This window comes from Carcharhinus amblyrhynchos, chromosome 15, assembly GCF_965287045.1.
Source record: "Carcharhinus amblyrhynchos chromosome 15, sCarAmb.v2.hapA, whole genome shotgun sequence".
NCBI classification, from domain to species: domain Eukaryota; kingdom Metazoa; phylum Chordata; class Chondrichthyes; order Carcharhiniformes; family Carcharhinidae; genus Carcharhinus; species Carcharhinus amblyrhynchos.
In genome coordinates this window covers 33,957,241-33,972,759 of record NC_137338.1, presented here as the reverse complement: position 1 = coordinate 33,972,759, position 15,519 = coordinate 33,957,241, and the positions used below count along the sequence as shown (strand labels likewise).

Genomic DNA, 15,519 nt, shown 5'->3' with positions numbered 1-15,519 from the left:
ATTTGCACTGCATCAGTGAATGCCATCCAGTTATCTTTCCTTTACTGCTGTAAAAAGGTTTCTTTAAAAATAACATCAAACCTTAATTTTTATGAGTTAGTTAGACTCTGTCTTTCTTAGATTTCATCTCTCTCTTTCCATTCATTCCCATTTCCATCATCTACTTCAGTGTCAAACATAGCTGTCCCTTGAGGTCCTTGAGTCATCTTTGTGCCAAAGCTCATTTCTTGCAAGTGGGATTGAATGGAGCCGATGGCCATTAATGTTCTGGCTGTTCTTTCACAGCACTAATTAGAATCACTGCGCTGTAGTAGCAATGAGTGTTCTTCCCTCAGTCACTCCAGAATCACTTGGAATGGTGGATTTGTCTTTTAACTTTAAGATCTTCAATCGTTTTCGTTAGATATTCTGAGGCATGCCTCAAATATTTTCAAATCATCTTTAACATAACGCATGTTTATTCATGACGCTGAATGGGTCTTATTTTGATCTGAAGACATTTTCCTCCAAAGTAATGCACGAGCTCAGCATATTAGAAACACACTGCAGAGAAGAAAGGGGATGAGAGACATCGCAGTTTCCAATACACTGATGGGCTCAGAAATCTGATAAAATGGCAGCATTTACAGATGTAAAGTTGACACCAAAGCATCCTCTAAAGTAGGAAGTTGTTACTGATATATGTAAAAAGATTCATCCAGTTTCTGCACCAGAAGCCGATGTTTGCCCTTGGCACATGTAAGTAAGCAGCAAGACGCCTATTTGATGTACTTTTAACGGATTAGTTGCCTTGAACACAGCTGGTGCTGGGCTAACTGTATTCAGGAAAACCAGGTCTCCATTCTGGAAATCAGTGGATCTTTAAAGGAACCAATTTACAGTTGCAGCCAAGAAGTGCGTTTCTGAAAAGGAAGTGGTGACCTCAGCTTGGAATTAGAAGGTACAAGAGTGTTTCTCCCAGCTCTGTAACAGGGGCCACAACCAACCTCCAATAGCCACCACCAGCCCTATCCTAGCCACTGTCTCAAACCCCATATCCCCCTTTCTATCACTATCTCAAATCCCCACCATCCCCATCACTGCCTCAAATCCCCACCATCCCCATCACTGTCTCAAATCCCCACCATCCCCATCACTGCCTCAAATCCCCACCATCCCCATCACTGTCTCAAATCCCCACCATCCCCATCACTGTCTCAAATCCCCACCATTCCCATCACTACCTCAAATCCCCACCATCCCCATCACTGTCTCAAATCCCCACCATCCCCATCACTGTCTCAAATCCCCACCATCCCCATCACTGTCTCAAATCCCCACCATCCCCATCACTGTCTCAAATCCCCACCATCCCCATCACTGTCTCAAATCCCCACCATCCCCATCACTGCCTCAAATCCCCACCATCCCCATCACTGCCTCAAATCCCCACCATCCCCATCACTGCCTCAAATCCCCACCATCCCCATCACTGTCTCAAATCCCCACCATCCCCATCACTGCCTCAAATCCCCACCATCCCCATCACTGCCTCAAATCCCCACCATCCCCATCACTGTCTCAAATCCCCACCATCCCCATCACTGCCTCAAATCCCCACCATCCCCATCACTGCCTCAAATCCCCACCATCCCCATCACTGCCTCAAATCCCCACCATCCCCATCACTGCCTCAAATCCCCACCATCCCCATCACTGCCTCAAATCCCCACCATCCCCATCACTGCCTCAAATCCCCACCATCCCCATCACTGCCTCAAATCCCCACCATCCCCATCACTGTCTCAAATCCCCACCATCCCCATCACTGCCTCAAATCCCCACCATCCCCATCACTGCCTCAAATCCCCACCATCCCCATCACTGTCTCAAATCCCCACCATTCCCATCACTGTCTCAAATCCCCACCATCCCCATCACTGCCTCAAATCCCCACCATCCCCATCACTGTCTCAAATCCCCACCATCCCCATCACTGCCTCAAATCCCCACCATCCCCATCACTGTCTCAAATCCCCACCATTCCTATCACTGTCTCAAATCCCCACCATCCCCATCACTGTCTCAAATCCCCACCATCCCCATCACTGCCTCAAATCCCCACCATCCCCATCACTGTCTCAAATCCCCACCATCCCCATCACTGTCTCAAATCCCCACCATCCCCATCACTGCCTCAAATCCCCACCATCCCCATCACTGTCTCAAATCCCCACCATCCCCATCACTGTCTCAAATCCCCACCATCCCCATCACTGCCTCAAATCCCCACCATCCCCATCACTGTCTCAAATCCCCACCATCCCCATCACTGCCTCAAATCCCCACCATCCCCATCACTGTCTCAAATCCCCACCATCCCCATCACTGTCTCAAATCCCCACCATCCCCATCACTGTCTCAAATCCCCACCATCCCCATCACTGTCTCAAATCCCCACCATTCCTATCACTGCCTCAAATCCCCACCATCCCCATCACTGTCTCAAATCCCCACCATTCCCATCACTGCCTCAAATCCCCACCATCCCCATCACTACCTCAAATCCCCACCATCCCCATCACTGTCTCAAATCCCCACCATCCCCATCACTGTCTCAAATCCCCACCATCCCCATCACTGTCTCAAATCCCCACCATTCCCATCACTGCCTCAAATCCCCACCATTCCCATCACTGCCTCAAATCCCCACCATTCCCATCACTGCCTCAAATCCCCACCATCCCCATCACTGCCTCAAATCCCCACCATCCCCATCACTGTCTCAAATCCCCACCATTCCCATCACTGCCTCAAATCCCCACCATTCCCATCACTATCTCAAATCCCCACCATCCCCATCACTGCCTCAAATCCCCACCATCCCCATCACTGTCTCAAATCCCCACCATCCCCATCACTGTCTCAAATCCCCACCATCCCCATCACTGTCTCAAATCCCCACCATCCCCATCACTGCCTCAAATCCCCACCATCCCCATCACTGTCTCAAATCCCCACCATCCCCATCACTGTCTCAAATCCCCACCATCCCCATCACTGTCTCAAATCCCCACCATCCCCATCACTGTCTCAAATCCCCACCATCCCCATCACTGTCTCAAATCCCCACCATCCCCATCACTGTCTCAACTCACCCCCACCCATTTCACTGTCTCAAACTCCCATCATATGCCCTATCCCATCACTGTCTCAAACTCCCTATCCCCCGTCACTACCTCAATCCCTACCATCCCCTCTCCCATCACTGTCTCAAACCTCCTATCCCCCATCACTATCTCAAATCCCCATCGTCCTCATCACTGTCTCAAACCCCCACCATCCCCTATCCCATCATTGTCTCAAACTCCCTATCCCCCGTCCCATCACTATTTCAAACCCCACCATCCCCAACATTATCTCAAATCCTCACCATGCCCATCATTGCCTCAAGCCCCCACCACCCCCCATCCCCTGTCCAATTGCTACCTTGAGTTTCCCATCCTTCACCCTTTAGCACTGCTCTCTCACAGTGCCAGGGATCCAAGTTCAATTCCCGTTTGGGTTACTTTCTGTGTGGAGTCTGCATGTTCTCCCCGTGTCTGTGTGGGTTTCCTCCGGGCCTCCAGTTTCCTGCCACAGTCCAGTTTAGGTGTACTTGCCATGCTAAATTCTCCCTCAGTGTACCCGAACAGGTGCTGGAGTGTGGCAACTAGGGGATCTTCACAGTAAATTCATTGCAGTGTTAATGTAAGCCTACTTGTGACTAATAAATAAACCTTAAAACTTTATCTTGACCCGTCAATCCCCCATCCCAAACATTACATTGACATCCCGATTCTAATCACTGCCACTATCCTTATATCCCTATAAAGCAAGGCGGTTTTTAAAATGAATAAGGAGGAGAAAATGTCTTACCAGCTTTTTTTTAATTTAACTTTTTAGTTTAGAATTTTTTTTTATCAGACAAGACAGGGGGTTAACATAATACAGTACAACTGAAGCTTTTGTGGGGGAATAAAGGAACACAAATCTAGAGGAAGCCCAAGAAACGCATTGCAGAATTTGTGTCTTTGAAAATGTCTTTTTAGGTGAACATTTTTAAAAGCTGACCTGAAATCAGCTTAGCATTTGCAAAATTATCAATAAAAGGTAGGACAGAAGCTGAAAACATTACAAAAGTTACAGGAATTCCCTGTGCAATAGGAATTAGTCTTTGTAATGTGCTTCTCTTGTTGTGAGGACTGGTAATCTTTCTTTTCTCACTCAATGTCCTACTAATTACCGTTAAACCCACACAGTGAATGCCAGCAGACATGGATTATCTTATGATTCACCATTCCCCTGTATTTCACAGGGAACAACTAACTCAAATGCATGTTTATCAGTGGGAATCATGGGATTATAATCAGGAGCAGGATCTCAAACTGGATTTCCCCTCTCCCAACTTGTTATGATGGCTACAGAGGATCATCATTAGTTCTCCCCCTGGGCCTCGTAGAGTACCAGCTCCCCTACTAAGCAAGTGGAGGCTCACCCATTAGGGAAAGAGCAGCGAAAAACAACTTTCTACTGTCTTCACTTGGAAGAAGCAAACATTTGTTATGCTCCATTTTTGTAAATAAAATTTGATTGTCATTTAAGCTCAGAAAAAACTAAGCTGGTACTACTCAGGCTGGCAGTCAAAGAATTTCGGGACTCTGATCTGTACACTGTAACCGCAGAAGTGGTACTCTAAACATGTTATAAGTAGAGTGTGATGATGGAAGACTGACCTTGACAAGATTATTATACAACTCATTATCATTGAGTTCAATTTTGATACCACAATTGTGCCAGTTAAATTGGCACAAACTCAGAATGAAATTTAAGGTCTTTTGTTTTATATGGTTAGCTATCACAAGCCAAGGATGATCCTGGTCATTATGCAACGGCCTTCCTTGCTCACAAATATGACTCTTCTGTGATGAAAAGGTAAAAGTCATAGTGATATAGTGAAGGTGGAAGCCTTTTATTCCTGGGCTGGCTCATTGCAAGGACTACCTAATTATTCCCACTCCCCCAAAATTTCCTCAAAATAATAAAGCTCTTGCTTAAGAGACATGGATGTAGCTTTTCTACTTTGCTGTGTGTGGTGAGGAGGGGAAATTGGGCAAGAAGCCTTTTATATCTGGTCTTTCTTCTGATAGCATCAACTTGGGGTTGCCTGGAGTCCCCTCACTTGGCAAAACTGGACCAGAATCTGCTTTAGCCATAAGCCTAAATGAAGCAGAAGAATATGTTCCTACCAGAGATCTATTACAGATAAGAAGCATTTCAAAGGGAACAAAGCAAAGGAAAGTTGGAAGAATTAAAAATGTAAGCACACAGGCACAGGAAAAGAAATGAAATAGCTTCTAGATTGCTCAAGTAGCGAACAGGGAATAAAGAACTAAGAGGCACGTAAGGCATAGTGAAATATGAGTTGCCAAAGAGGTGAGGTTAGACTGCCGAAAAGAACAGCACAAAAAACTGGCAAAGTGAACAAGTTGCAGCAGCCATAAGCCTGTTAGAAGAATGGAAATGGAAATTGGGCAGCAGCTCTAATAGGCAGCTGCTTCATTCCACAGGTTTATTGCCCTAATAGTGAGAGTGCAAACTACTCTTTCATGTTAACCTGCTTCTTTTTTCTGCCAGGCCCCTGGGGCATTGCTGCCTTTCCATCATGCTAACCTTACCCTTTCAGCTAGCCACGCACTATTTGTTGTCTTCTTCCAATTTACAATGGGTTACTGCAATGCTGGTTCTTCACCCTTCTCCGCATCTCTCACCACTGCATCCTTTCATCTGATCTTAGACTTTCCACATCTCCTCCTCCCTGTCATTCCCATCTCCTTCACTCACCTTACCACATTTCCTCTCTCTATCTCCTGCAACAATGACCATACCATTTCAACCTTTTCTCTGCTACTTTCTTCAATGGTCCCATGGCCATCACTAATCTCCTGATGTGCTGATTCCTGATTTTGTCCTTTCGAGTTATTTCATATCTCTTTCTCAGCAACCACATCCCAGAAGTATTCAGTTATCGTTCCTATTTTCTTGATGTTGCCTGAGTTTCTGCATTAAAAAACAAGGCCAGTCTCATATCTGTCTTGTAGATTCTTCATTTCAGTTTCAGCAATACTCTTCTGTCATGTAACATTCACAATGTTTGTGTCTTGTAATACAGAGAAATATAGAAAGTAGGAGCTGGAGGAGGCCATTTGGCCCTTCGAACCTGCTCCACCATTCATCACAATCATAGCTGATCATCCAACTCAGTAGCCTAATCCTGCTTTTTCCCCATAACCTTTGATCCCATTCACCCCAAGGGCTACATCCAGCTGTGTCCTGAATATATTCAATGTTTTGGCATCAACTAGTTCCTGTGGTAATGAATTCCACAGGCTCACCACTCTTTACGTGAAGAAATGTCTCTTCATCTCTGTCCTAAATGGTCTCCCCCGAATCTGGGCACTCCCACCATCGGGAACATTTTCCCTGCATCTATCCTGTCTGTCCTGTTAGAATTTTGTAAGTTTTTATGCAACCCCCGACCTCATTTGTCTGAACTCTAGTGAAAACAATCCTAGCCTAGTCAATCTCTCCTCATACATCATTCCAGCCATCAGCCTGGTAAACTTTTGTTGCGCTCCTTCGAGAGCAAGAACATACAACTCGCGTGCTTATGTTACTTCTATTTTATTGTTGCAGTTTTCAACCTGAGTGCTTTCCAAGTTATACAATTTCATTTCCTTCTTGTGTGGTCTCACCATGGTTTTATTGTTTAATTTTTCCCTTATTTTGATTATTTTTATTGTTGTAATGGAGTCAGTTAGCTCGCTTGGTTACATTGCCCATGTGTAGCAACATGGGCAATGGCAACAGAGTGGGTTCAATTCCCATTCCAGCTGAGGCAGGTCTGGGACCTGCCTCCTCGCCCTAACCTTGAGCGTAGAAAGCATTGTCAAAACACCACTGGCAAAAACTGCCATAAAAACGGCCTAGGATGGAGCACCAGCAGACATTGAGCCACAAACCTGCCTTCAGGCAGTACATACTGTTTTGTCTTGTGTTTAGGGTCTAGATGGGGTTCTTTGGGGTTGGTTTATTTTCCCTAAGTAAGCTATGCAAGACTGTAGTTTATTAAAACCATTATAATTTATTTTCAGCTCTCTTACATCTTAGGAACTCTGCACAAGTTTGGACTTCTCCATCCTCCAGATCGGGGCAGCATGGTGGCACAATGATTAGCACTGCTGCCTCACAGCGCTAGGGACCTAGGTTCAATTCCAGCCTCGGGTGACTATCTGTATGGAGTTTGCACATTCTTCCTGTGTCTTTGTTTGTTTCCTCCAGGTGCACCGATGTTCTTCCACTGTCTAAAGATGTGCGGGTTAATTGAGTTGGTCATATTAAATTGACCCTTAGCATCAGGGAGACTAGCGGGGTAAATACGGGACGTTATGGGGAAAAGGGGCCTGGGTGGGATTGTTGTCGGTGCAGATTAGATGGGCCGAATGGCCATCATCAGAGATTCTATGATCTCTGTTACTTAGGATTATGTCATTGCTTCATGGTTACATCAGCATCATGCGCTTCTGAAGTTAACCCTTTACTTCTCGGCCTTTTGGCTAAAATCTAGTGTAGTATCTGTTCTTATCAGTTTAATATCTAAACACACAGGAGATGATGACATAACTGTTGTAATAAAGGAAATTACAAGCCAATTCGCACATAAAAAGTTCCCACTAACTGAAATAACGTAATGACCATAATATCTATTTTGGGCAGAGGGTGAGGAATAAATATTGACCAGGTCATTGGGAATAGTCTCGTGTCCCTCTGTGAATGGTTTTTGCTACCAAATAAACCTGTTGGACTTTAACCTGGTGTTGTGAGACTTCTTACTCTGTGAATGGTGCCATGGAATCTATTCTATCCACGTGAGAGGATAGACAGAGTCACAGTTTAACATCTCAGCTAAAAGATGGCATCTCGGATGCTCCAGCACTCCCTCAAATTGAGGTGAAGTGTCAACTTAGATTACATGTTTAACCTTCAGGAGTGGACTTGAACCCACAACCACCTGACACAAAAGCAGACAGTGCTGCCAAAGTTGTTTATCTGTAATAGCTTCCGGTTCTCATGATGGATTTGTACCCAAAAATACTAACTTGTCTGCTCTCTCTGCAGCTGCAGCCTCTCCTGCTGGGAGTTACTCACACTTTCTGTTCTAAATTAAAATAGAATCTGAATTGAACATTTAATTAAAAATATTTTTTTCATATCTTATAAATTATTTATAAACTATTAAATATTGAATTTGCAATTTCCATACAGATCATCAGTCTACCTAAGATCAGGTTACCTGACACTTATTAACACATATCATTTTCCCCAGTTATGTTCAGCAGAACAATGGACGCAGTGCTTTGTTTAATTCCTCCCTCACTTGGGGGCAAGATCTTGCTTTAGTCTTGACAATACAAGTCATTAGTGTTTCCAGCTAAAACTCTGTTGAGTTTTAGTTCTGATCTCTAAAGGGACTACAGAAAGGCACTTAAGCTGAACACTAATGGAGTCAGAGCATAGTATGCAAATAGCAGGGAATGGTGGCAAGTTATTATTTCAACTTTTACAATCCCTTATGTATTTATGGATTAATTTAATATCACTTCCCAGGGAGAAATGGTGGTGCACTGCTTTTCACTTCAATTGGATAATCATCTCTTTCAAGAAGTAGAGTTGAAAGTTACTGTGAAATACTTTTATCTTTACATTTCTAATCAATTATAACTAGTTTCACACATTGAAACCACTTCAGTCTCAGTGACATAATAGTGTAGCAAGACCAAAGAATTCGTGTCTGCGTGGGTTTCCTCCGGGTCATCCGGTTTCCTCCCACAGTCCAAAGATGTGCTGGTTAGGTTAATTGGCCATGCTAAAAAAATTGCCCCTTAGTGTCCTAAGATGCTTAGGTTAGAGGGATATGGGGGTAGGGCCTGGGTGGGATTGTGGTCGGTGCAGACTCAATGGGCTGAACGGCCTCTTTCTGCACTTTATGGTTCTATGGTTTTTGCCTTCATTAAACTTGAGAACATCTGATCCGCTGCCTTTACCATCTTTCTTCCACTAGCCTACCCAGCCACACTTCCTCTAAAGATCCCCCTCTGCATCAGCCTTGAGCTGACATCTTGCTCCAGTTTCTCTCCTATCCGAGCTCATCTGGTCCACAAGATTCACCTTCCTCTACCCTATTTGCACGAAACTGCTAACATCCAAATTCCCTTCCTGCTCTTTATGTTGTTTGCTTTAGAGGTGCTCACTCTTCAGGTACAGTCCCAACTACCTTTGAATCTGCCGTCAATTACTCTCTTCTTAAAAATGGACCCTTGACTTCACCATCATCCTTGCAAACTACCCCCCATCTCCAACCTCTCTTTTCTCCCCAAGTCCCTGAACATGTTGCGCTTCTCAAATCCATGCTCATGTTTCCCTCAACTCTGTGTTTCATTCCCTTCAATTAGGTCTCTGCCCCTGCCTCTGTACCAAAATGGCTCATATCAACTTAACTAATTACATCTTATGGACAAACTTAGTGTCTTCCTCAATGGCAAGTTTGGTGGCAGAGAGTGCATTTAATCAGGAGTGAGAGTGGCGAATAGGGACATTGCCACCGTCTCAACTTTGCCCCAATTAAGGCATGGACAGTCTCCTGCCAGCCACCAAATGAGATCCTTCATGCTCATTTAAGGGCCTCAATCCATCACCACTAGTATTCACCCAGCCCACAGGCATTGGACTCGCTATGTGGGGAGCAAAGTAAACCCTGTTATGAGCTCCTAGAGAGGTCCTTCCTTCAAAGACACTCTGCCTGATTGAGGGACTAATTTTGGAAAGATTTGTTGGTGGTGGTGGTGGTTGGGTAGGGGTGGTCACTGTGAGCCACATACTGCCCTTGCTGTTCAATTACTGCTCAGTTGTCCCCTCATAAGTGATAGAAATCACAATAATAGCTCTGGGTGGTGCAGTTTTCCAGCTTGTATGGAAATTCCTGTGTTTACCACATTGTCAACAGAAGTGCATAAATGGAATTCCAAAAAAAGACACTTTTTTTTCTCTACCTTTTAAAATGACTTGCTAATGTTCTCACTGTGAGCATTAACTATTTCTTGCAATACAGTTTCAAAGACAACCTTCAGTAACATGTCCATTAGTTATCTGTGAGCTTCGATAGTGAATATTGATGACTGTTTGACTTTAGAGGCATCATGGTCATGACAGTTGTCTAGCTAGTTTTACTTAGACAGATATTTTACAGCTAATTTACTGCCAACTACTAATTGGGCATTAACTAAAGATACAGCCTAGGGTCTTTCTGTTGTGTACGGCACAGCTGCTCCTTGGGAAAGTTCATTGAATTGCTAAGGATGGACATCAATCTCTATTTCTGCTAACTTCAAATTGACATGTAAATGATCCTAGAATCAGAGAGCAATTACAGTAACAGAAGGAAACCATTCAGCCCATCTTTCTGCCAGCTCACCTGGTCCTCATCTCCTGCTTTTTCCCTTTGGCCCTGAACGTCTTTTCTCTTCAAATAATTGTTCAATTCTCTTTTGAAAATCACGATTGAATCTGCCTCCACCACAATCCCAGGCAATGCATTTCAAATCCTAATAACTTGCGACTTAAAAATGGTTTTCTTTATGTTGTCATTACTTCATTTGACACTAACCTTAAATTAACGTCTTCTATTTCTGGATCCTGCTGCCAAGGGAAGCAATTTCTTCTATCGACTGTGGCATGACCCTCATGATTTTGAACGCTACTATCAAATCTCCTCTTAAACTCATCGTCTCCAAAGAGACAGACCTCCAGTTTCGCCAATCTATCTACATAACTCACATTCCTTGTCCCTATAACCTTTCTCATCTCTGATGCATATTTGCTTTACGAGGAGGCAGGATGGAGGGTAAGGCAATACATAGCAGAGCTTGCACTTGAGGTAGAATAAATTTTCACCCTAGACCGTGTGGACTTTCTGTTGCTCTAGTATTCAGAGCCATTCCTTCGAGTGGTACTAGTAATCCACAGATTGATGCACAACTTGTGAGTGAGAGACAAACGGGAAAGCTGCGACCTCAGAGAGTGGAAGCTGGGATTCATGTCTCAGGAATCTTGGAGGAAGCATTAAAGTCAGGAGGGTCTGGACACAGATCTGGAAAGGAGTTTGCACTGTGATTTGTGAAATAAATATTGAGGAAAACTGTTAAAAGTAACATCAGCTGGAAACTGGCACTAATATATCCCCATGAAGAAATAGGAGGAGTTCACATGCAAACTTAAATTTTGTAAAATGTATATTAAAATAAAACATTTACTTATTTTTTATGTGATCATTTTCCTTTCTTTCCAAGGTTAACGGTATTTTATTGATGAGACAGGAAGTAGACTGTCGGTTTGGTGTGGACTGTGAAAGAGTGGGCAGGGAGATAACGCTGGTAGGCAGGGGGGACCAGTGTGGAAATAACTTGGAAAGGAGAAAGCTTTGGGTTTGGAGACTGAAGGACAAACTGGCCAGAGAATGGCCTGGAGCACTGTGCAACACTATTGGGATGGCCACTGAGACTCAATTCATAACTTCTCACATTGTTGACAGGTCCCTGGCAACCATCAGAGTGATCAAACATAGATAGTAAAAACAGAAAATGCTGGGTAAACTCAGCAGGTCTGGTATTTGTCAGGGACATTTTCATTTCAGATGTTCAGTATCCGCAGCATTTTGTGATCATTCATTTCATTTTCAGCTGTTTCCCAAAGACCAAAAGTGAATTCTAGAGAGGGAATATGATAAATCTGTAGGTTATTAATTGATCTTCCATGGTGGGCTGGGGGTGGGTGGGGAAGTGGCAGGGGTTGTGGGGGGGCGGGGGCTGCAGTGTGGGGGATGAACTGAGGCACTGTTGCATTCTTGACTCCTGACTAATCTCAGGATTCTGTGCTTCCTCCTAGTCCGATTTAATGACCAATACTATATGGGTCTAATTCCAGTTTCAGTTTCTGCAGGGTCTGGCCTTCTTTCAGACCCCCCACAACACCGGGTTAAAGTCCAACAGGTTTATTTGGCAGCACTAGCTTTCGGAGTCTCAAGCTCCTTCATCAGGTGAGTGAGGACTTGTGTTCACAAACTCAATTCACAAGATAATGGTTGGAATGCTGGTCTTTACATGTTCTAGCAGAGTCAAGAGGCGAGTTACAGGCGAGTCAAGAGTTACAAGAAGATATCTAGTAAATTGAGTTTGTGTCTTTATATGCCCTGTTTGTGAACACAAGTCCTCACTCACATGATGAAGGAGCTTGAGATTCCGAAAGACAGTGCTGCCACTAAGCCTGTTGGACTTTAACTTGGTGTTGTGAGACTTCTTACTGCGTTTACCCCAGTCCAACGCCAGCATCTCCACATCTTCTTTCAGATGGTCATGTAGCTTCTCTTCTGCTAAACTTTCAGTTGCAATATAAACTCTTAAATATAAGTGATTAATTTAACTAAGCTAACATTTCCAGTCAGAGCTTTTAAGTATTTAACGTTACTTCAATTTCCTCAATTTCCTGTTGCCACTGGATTGTTGTGTTTTTTCTGCTAGAATTGGTTAGCAAGCACGTGCAGGGGAAGTCAGCAGATAATCGTACACTAAACACCTTATCAGGGATGGAGATTGATGGATAAATAAATGCACACCTGACCTGAGCTACTACAGGATTATTACATTGGCATGAAGGAACTCTGAGCTGTTCACCACTGGGAAATCAAACACATTTCTACTAATTCTAGTATTTTATTGCAGATCAGTTCTGCAACTGATAGGTAGTCCTATTTGGACTACCTGCCCCAAGTTAATGAAAGTTCAAGAGAAAAGACAGTGTTGTGTGGATAAAAGAATGGATTTACTTTAATGCAGCTTAGAAGACCACATTAGGATTTATCAGTTCTGTGTAAAAACTGAGCAACATTAATTGTCACATTGATTTTACTGTTTGACTGTCCTGGATCCCTAGAAGCAGTTGACATGATCGACAAACATCATCTCAATTAAAAATCTGACACTTCTAATTTTACTTTTCCCTTGGATATTTATTTTCTTATACTGGGCCTGCGCTTAGTGCATCCCATTACTGACAACCTGATTTAATCATTTTAAAAAAATATTTCTAGCATGTCTTAAAGGACCATACTTCACTGTCAAAATAATCATGAGGATAGCAGTTTTCACTATGATGTGCAAAAATTATACCAACTTCAGAAAATGTCAGATGTTGATTTTTTTTTATTGTCATACATATTGGGGTACAGTGAAAAGTATTGTTTCTTGCATGCATACAGTCAAAATATAACATCCATAGAATACATAGGGGAGAAGGAAAGGATAGGGTGCAGGATATTGTGTTGCAGTTGCAGATAGGATAAAGAGAAAGGTCAGCTTAATCTATGATAGGACCATTCAAAAGTCTGATGACAGCAGGGAAGAAGTCTGTTGGAAGGTGTTTTCAGAGTCTTGTATCTTTTTCCCAATGGAAGAAGGTGGAAAATAATTATGTTGAGGATGCGTGGGGTCCTTGGTTATGCTGGCTGCTTTCCTGAGGCAGTGGGAAGTGTAGACCAGAGTCAATGGATGGGAGGCAGGTTTGCGTGATGAACTGGGCTTTGTCCACAACCCTTTGTAATTTCTGGCAAGTCTTGGTCGGAGGGGGAGTCATACCAAACTGTGATACATCTAAGAAGGATGTTTTCTATAATGCATCTATAAAAATTGAGTCGAAGTGGACATGCCAAATTCAAATTTCCTTTGGCTTCTGAGAAAGTAGAGGCGTTTGTAGGCTTTCTTAAACATAGTGTCTGCAAGGAGGGATCAGGACAGATTATAGGTGATCTGAAAACCTAGAAACTTGAAGCTCTCGACTATCTCCACATCATCACCAATGATGTAGACAAAGGCATGTCCGCCACTACGCTTCTTGAAGTCGATGATTATCTCCTTCATTTTACTGACATTGAAGGAGACATTAATCTCATTGCACCAGTTCACCTGATTCTTTATCTCTTCCCTGTATTCCATCTAGTCATTGTTTGAGATCCGACCCATTATAGTGGTATATTATCAGCAAACTTGAAAATTAAGTTGGAGCGGAGTTGGAGTATGAAACAGAAATCCAAAAGTTATTGCCTCAGTTGTATCTTTCCAGTTAGTTTCATTAAAAAAAATCTGTCAGCCTCACTATTCATATGCAATGAATGACCTGAAATTGTTATGCATATACAGTAGATGCAAACTAAAGTTAAATCTTGTCGTTGTCAGTTTAAGGATTTTTTTAACAATGTGATATGTTTTAATTACAGCTGAACAACTTATCTGCCAGTGAAAATTGAACTATTACAAGCATAAAGCTTCATTCTTTCAGGTTTTAATTGATTGGGATTTTTAAGATGCAACATTGTAAATCAAACATGTTCTTGCTTTTTCCTTGTCACTTTTTCAATCTCTCTTTTAATCCAATCTTTCTTTCCCCCTCATTTAATTTTCTTTCTGTACCTGATTTGGGGTTGAATTTATCAACTGTTAATTTGCACTGCTCTTCACAACCCTTCAATCAGATGGGATAAGGAGATGTGCAGTTGTTTACCCAATTTACCCAGGTTCCAATTATCAGCTCGGAGAAACCTATAAAATTATAACAGGACTAGACAGGGTAGATGCAAGAAGGATGTTCCTGACGGTGGGGGGGAATGTCCAGAAACAGGTCTGAGGCTACAGGGTAAACAGTTTAGGACGGCGATGAGGAGAGATTTCTTCAACCAGAGAGTGCTCAGCCTGGAGGCCAAAACAGTGAATATTTTCAAGAAAGAGTTAGATATAGCTCTTGGGGCTAAAGAGTTCAAAGAATGTGGGAGGGAAGGCAGGATCAGGCTGTTGAGCTATGATCATAATAAATGGCGGAACAAGTTCGAAGAACCAAATAGCATCTTCGTGCTCCTATTTTCTATGTTTCGATGTTACATGCTTGATAGAAACATAGAACATTACAGCACATATTTCAAATCCAAGCAGAAATGGATTTCATTGAGTACTCCTGCCCTGTTGTGCCACCTGCCTCATTGTGCAATCCTATCCCAATGTGCTACTTGCTGTCGATGTGATGCACATTTTCCTAGGGATCTAGCCTGGAAGTGCAAACTGGGTACAGCAAATACTCATGTACCCGGACAGGTAATCCTGAGCAAACAAGATTTTGCATCTTTGGTCCTCATTTCAGTGAGACCAGGGAAATGTGCACAAAGGCTGGGCACCCAGAAGCAGTCCAAACAGTGAAGAAACATTGTGTTTAGAGCTGCAAGAAGAAAGTATAATAAATGACATGGGATTATTCATCAGTTTGCAGTGGTTGTAGTATTTTTTGGGTCTGCTGCCTGGTCATTTCCCTTTGTAACAGCATAGTCCCCTCCTCCATTACCCCCAA

The 15,519-nt window shown here is 43.1% G+C and overlaps 1 protein-coding gene and 1 pseudogene across 1 annotated transcript in view; both read left to right on the top strand.

The window, feature by feature from the left end:
* LOC145353228 (immunoglobulin superfamily member 3-like) overlaps positions 1–15,519 on the top strand; it is a 202,438-nt gene that overhangs the window by 146,991 nt on the left and 39,928 nt on the right. The window lies entirely within an intron of this gene.
* Positions 7,615–7,731, top strand: LOC145353533 (U2 spliceosomal RNA; annotated as a pseudogene).